We start from the raw sequence: 6000 nt of genomic DNA on the forward strand, positions 1-6000 counted from the left end.
GGAGCAAAGGAAATTAAATTGAAAAAGAATAGGCTTTTCAATGAATGTTTTTTGAATAATTGTATGTTGAAACATAACTCAAAATCTATTATAGATCTAAATGTTAAATGTAGAACTCTGAGACTCCTACATAATAGAAAACCAGGAGAACGTTCTAGGTAACCTAGAGTTTAGATTTTTAGATATATCACCAAAAACAAAGTTTATGAAAGGGATAAAATAGTAAATTGGATTTCATTGAAGTGAGAAACTTTTCCCCTGCAAATGATATTGTTAAGAGAATGAGAAAATGAAGTACATAAGGAGTAAAAAAAATCTCTTAAAAAAGAATCGATAGGGGTCAGCGCGGTGGCGCTAGAGGTAAGGTGTCTATTTGCCTTGCCAGAGCTAGCCTAGGATGGACAGTGGTTCAATCCCCCGGCATCCCATATGGTCCCCCAAGCCAGGAGTGACTTCTGAGCTCATAGCCAGGAGTAAGTCACCCCTGAGCATCACCGGGTGTGGCCCAAAAACCAAAAAAAAAAAAAAAAAAAAAAAAAAAAGAAAAACAAAAAAACAAAAAAACAATCGATAGAAGTCAAGCAAGTAGCTCGAAGCACTGGTGTGCTATACCCTAGGTTCATTCCTTGCACCACATGGCCCCCCAAACAAACACCACCCAAACCAAACCAAACAAACCAAACCAAATCAACATATAAGATAAAGAATTGGTATCCAAAATATACAAAGAGCTCTTAAGACTCAACAATTTAAAAGACAAAAATCAACAACCCTACTAAAAATATTGAAGAAAGACCTGAACAGACACCTTACTCTTCAAGGGGAGGCAGATAGATGGCCAATGGCATGTGGACAGGGCAGTACAAGCAGATAGTGAGCTTGATTTGCATGTTACTGCACCATATGGCCTCCCAAACACCACCCAAACCAAACCAAACAAACTATACATATGTGAAAAAGGACAGGTATCCAAAATATACAAAGAACTCTCAAAACTCAACAATTTAAAAGACAAAACCCAACCATACTTAAAAATTTTAAGAAAGCGGCCAGAGAGATAACATAGAAGTAGTGAGTTGGTTGCATGCAGAAGGACAGTGGTTCGAATCCCAGCATCCCATATGGTCCCCCAAGCCTGCCAGGAGCGATTTCTAAGCTTAGAGCCAGGAGTAATCCCTGAGCGCTGCTGGGTGTGACTCAAAAACAAAAACAAAAACAAAAACAAAAAAAAATTTCTTTTTGAGAAAGACTTGAACAGGACCCCTCACTCTTCAAGGGGGAGGGAAGAGATAGATGGCCAAAAGCATGTGAAAGAGACAGTACAGCAGGTAGCAAGTTTGACTTGCATGCCATTGTCTCAGGTTAAATTTTGGGCTCTAGGGACCAACATATGGGGTGATGGGGGGCCCAAACCCAGGTCAGCTGTGTGCAAAGTAAGCTTAGAACCTGCTACACTATTTCTCTAAAATAAATATATATTTGAATCAAAAATAAGAATTAGAAATCATTAGAACAAAATATTAGAAAAATCTGGTGACTATTGAGCTACACAAGTCAGATGCTAAAAAAGAAATGTGAAGAAAGCATGGTATAGATGTTCATACGTGAAAATTTACATGCCTCAAGTGATTTGCTAAAACGAAAAATTGCTGCCAATAGACAAAAAAACATTTTCAAATCACAAGTTATCAAAGAAATGCATCATAAAACCAGAGACATTTTTTCTCTAATAAAATAGGAGTAATACACAACACATTTGATTGTGATGGGAAAATATACACTCACACATCATCCGTAAAATGACAGCTGTACAAAATTTAGAGGAAAATTTGGAAATTAATACCCAAATCCTATAGATGGTTCTTTTCTTTAGAATTCAGCAATTTTCTATCTAAATTCTGCTTGCATGAGAATATCAGTCTGTGAATTGTACGGGTTACTTTTTAGGTAGTTACTTTCATGTGGTAGAAGCCATGCCACCTCCAGAAAACATCTTTTCCAGTTCCTGTTCAGTAATAGATGCTCACTCCCAGAGGTAATGAACCATAGGAACTTTGTTTGTTAGGTTTGTTTGTCTGTCTGTTTTTTTTTGTTTTGTTTTGTTTTGTGTGTGTGTGTGTTTTGTTTTTTTGTTTTTTGTTTTGCTACACCTGGCAACTCTCAGAGGTTATTCCTGACTCTGTGCCCAGAAATTACTCCTAGAGGCTTGGGGGACTATATGGGATGCTGGGGATCAAACCCAGTTCAGCTGTATGCAATGTAAATGCCCTACTGCTCTGCTATTGCTGGGGCCTTTTTTGGTTAAGTTTTTTTTTTTTTAATTTTGGGGCCACACCTGGTGGTGCTCAAAGGTTAGTCCTGACTCTGCACTCAGAAATCATTCCTAGTGGGCTCAGGAAACCATATTCAAAGCTGGGGATGGAACCCAGGCTGGTCGCAGGCAAAACAAGTGTCCTCTCTGCTGTAGTGCTCCAGATTCATCCTAGGAACTTTTAAAGTGTTGTATCTATGGTAGTGAGTGAGAGAAATTGAATGCCTGCCTCGAATACACACAAAAGGTGGGGGAGGAGGGAGTTGGGGGTATTGGTGGTGGGAATGTTGCACTGGTGAAGGGGGATGTTTTTTTTTTGTTTTTTTTTTTTTTGGGCCACACCCGGCGTTGCTCAGGGGTTACTCCTGGCTGTCTGCTCAGAAATAGCTCCTGGCAGGCCCGGGGGACCATATGGGGCACTGGGATTCGAACCAACCACCTTTGGTCCTGGATCGGCTGCTTGCAAGGCAAACGCCACTGTGCTATCTCTCATAGGGGATGTTCTTTTTTATAGCTAAAACCAAACTACAAACATGTTTGTAATCATGGTGTGTAAATAAAGATATTTAAAAAATAAAGGGTTGTGTCTGAGCTTGTGTTGTGTGGTATATGTAAGGTGAGTATATAATATGTGTATATGTGGTTCATGATGTGGGGCGTGTATATGGTATGTTATATTGCATGCTATGTATATGGTATGCTTAGAATGTGTGATTTATGTGATGTGTGTATACATGCATATGTAATTTATGTGTGGCATGTATGCTTGTGCAGCATGTGTTATAGAAGTATGGCGTGTGATATATGTGTGGCAAATGGTAAGTGCATATGGCATCCATGTAGTATGTATCATATAGTGTGGAGAGGTGTTGTATGTAGTTGAAATGTAAAAGCCTGCAAGGATTTACACTTAACTATCAAGTCATTGCTTAATGGATAAGCTCTTAGGTCACAGTTATTTCTGAGTTTTGTGTCTGGAATTTATAGGTTTCCCCCCCCCCCCAAGGATTTTCTTTTTGTTCTACAATAACATGCATTACTGGTGAAAAAAGTAAAGGAAATACAAGCTCCATTTGTACTTAAGGCAAGTCTGAGGGTTGTTTGTTATCAAGATCCAGGGACGGTGACTGTGACAAACTGAGCTGTGTGGAAGCCTGACCTGTCCTATGCCCTCTGACCCCTCCAGGTACTGCCCCAGGAAGCCAGAGGATGAGCCCTGTGGACTTGGTGGCTTCTGCGCCTTTCTTGATGCCCTCTTTTTTTAGCTTTTTGTGCCACACCAGGTGATGCTCAGGGGTTACTCCTGGCTATACACTCAGAAATTGCTTTTGGCTTGGGGGACCATAAGGGATGCACCAGGGGATTGAACCACGGTCCATCCTAGGTTAGTGCATGCAAGGCAAAGCTCTACCACTTCTGCCACTGCTCTCGCCCCCTAGTTGCCCTCTTGTCCTTGCACTCTCAGAGGTACAGCTTACTAACGCCCACCCACACTGGCAGCCAGAGCCTGGCCCGCAGATGCCAGCAAGCGGACCCTGCCCAGCTGGCACACTTTGAGGTGGGGAGGTGAGTACCTAGCAGCTATGGCCTAGAGTCCTGGGATTCTAGAAGCTGTTCTAGAAAAAGCAGGGGCTAGTCACTGTTTCACACAGAGCTTCATTCCAACACCAGGCCCCTTCCCACATCCGGATCTCTCTTCTTCCACCACCCTTACAGGGAGGCCACTTTGTCCCTGTCCCAGCTGGGTACCCTAGAGGAAGGCCTCCCTTCAAGCTGTCCTTTCTACCGTCCTGGGCAGAGGGGGAAGCACCTAGACCCTAAGTCCCTGTGAGAAGCCACTCAGGTTTCCTGGCTGTGAGTTCTGGGAGTTGCTCTGGAGTCCAATGCCAGAAGAAAAGAGTGTCCCAAATTCTTGGGAGACCTATGTGCCCAGACCACCTGGGCAGGTAGCTACTGGGAATTCTCGGCTCTCCTGATGCCAGCCCAAGAGACAGCCCAAGGTCACAGAGAAGAGGGTGGGGAAAAAAAGGACATTGGACACCAGAACCCACTCAGCACCCACTCAGGGACATTCCTGTCTCTCTTGAGCAGGTGACAAGAGAGGGGTCACGACAGGTGCCCATAGCATCTTCTGGGTCCCCAAGAGCTACATTGTGGGGTTGTTCTGTTCCCCAGAATGTAGTTCCTGAAGTCCCTACTCTGGAGGATCTCAGGGATCATGGGCGTCTTTGCAACCACAAGAGGCTCCAGGAGGTGGTAGGGGTCGATTTTCCAGCCCCAAGACTGGAAGCAATGGGCTGGATGGCTGTCACTTTGGGCTCGTGACTTCTATCTGAATTTTTTACCCTTGCAAGCAAGGGCAGCTGCAAGACCACTAGGCAGGGCAGGATGGTACAGACTCTGGGGTTCTTAGGCCCCCAGGAGGCACTGCTGCTCTAAGGGGGAGCTCAGCACAAGAAAAGTCAAGTTTCCCCCCCTCCCTCCCAGTTGGCGTCCTCGCCCTTAAGGCGCCTGGGCAAGCTGGGGAAACTCACCAAGCTTGGGAAGAACAGCAGGCGACCAGGACCCGGGGATCTCTGAGAGCAGAGCAGGCAGGAACAGTGGCCGGTGCAGGCCAGCCCTGGGCGGGTGAGTGGGATCCGCCTCCGCATGCACAGCCAAGGCCAAGCCAGAGTCCCAGTTCGGGGGAGGGATCTGGGGGGCTGGGCGGGAACACAGAGCTGGCCTGGGACATTAGGAGCTCATTGCTCAGTGATGCTCGCCAACTGCCAGCCCTTCGGAGCATGTTGTGGGCACGAGCAATGGGTCCTTCTTCCTAGAGCTCACAGCAGGGCTTGGGGAAGGGGAGCCCCCACTTAAAAAATAAAGCTCCAGAATCCAGAAAAATGCCTGTACTAGCTTCCTTTCAAAGGGTCATGTTTCTATTGTTATAGAAGCCCCAAGCCCCCCAAAAGTAGGTGTTTGCTGTTGTTTGCTTAAGTTCTGTTTGTTTGGGTTCTCTGAATACCAATTTCTGCCACTACTTAATGCCTAACTTAACTGCTACTGAGGCCTCTCCCGAAGTGGAACATTATACTGAGTTTCCTGGTCCGGCACCCCTTGGCCACACCTCCCTGTACCTTCCTCCTTTCCTCCTTGCCAGCGGTGGTGACCCACCTTGAATAAAAAGCCAACTCGACTTCCAAGGCCTCTTTGACTGAATCTTGTTTGTTAACACAGCCACATGCTGTGGGTAAGGGCAGCTCCAAAGCAGACCCGTCTTATCCTTATCCTGCTCTGGGCCAAGGACCCTCAGCTTGAAGCCTCTCTGAATCATCTGACCTTTTAGAGCTGGAGCACTCCCTGTCTTTTATGGGGGAGGATGAGGGGTTCTGTTACAGGGCCATATTCAGCAACACTCAGGAGTTACCCCTAGCTCTGCACTCAGAAATCACTCCTGCTAGGCTCAGGGGACCATATGGAAAGCTGGGAATAGAACCCTTGTTAGCAAGGCAAACTTCCTACCTGCTGTGCTATCTGCTTCCGACATGAGCTCTCCTTGCCCTTATTCCTCCTCAACCCTCCTCACCTCACTTACTTTAGGAGTGGCAGGGAGAAAGATCCTTCCAAGAGGTGTGCAAGGAACCAGGTTATACTCCCTGCATTTCTCATAGCCCTGCTGCTTCAATGGGGGGGGGTGAGGGGTGGGT

The 6000-nt window shown here is 45.8% G+C and overlaps 1 protein-coding gene across 2 annotated transcripts in view; it reads right to left on the reverse strand.

The window, feature by feature from the left end:
- Nucleotides 1-4951, reverse strand: part of ALDH1L1 (aldehyde dehydrogenase 1 family member L1) — a 48732-nt gene extending 43781 nt beyond the window's left edge. For both annotated transcript variants that reach the window (XR_007491871.1, XM_049766500.1), the window contains exon 1: nucleotides 4846-4951. The gene's annotated coding sequence lies outside the window, so the exon portion shown is untranslated. The remainder of the gene's footprint in view (nucleotides 1-4845) is intronic.
- Between the last annotated feature and the right edge of the window lie 1049 nt (nucleotides 4952-6000).

This window comes from Suncus etruscus, chromosome 20 (genome assembly GCF_024139225.1).
Source record: "Suncus etruscus isolate mSunEtr1 chromosome 20, mSunEtr1.pri.cur, whole genome shotgun sequence".
Lineage (NCBI taxonomy): Eukaryota > Metazoa > Chordata > Mammalia > Eulipotyphla > Soricidae > Suncus > Suncus etruscus.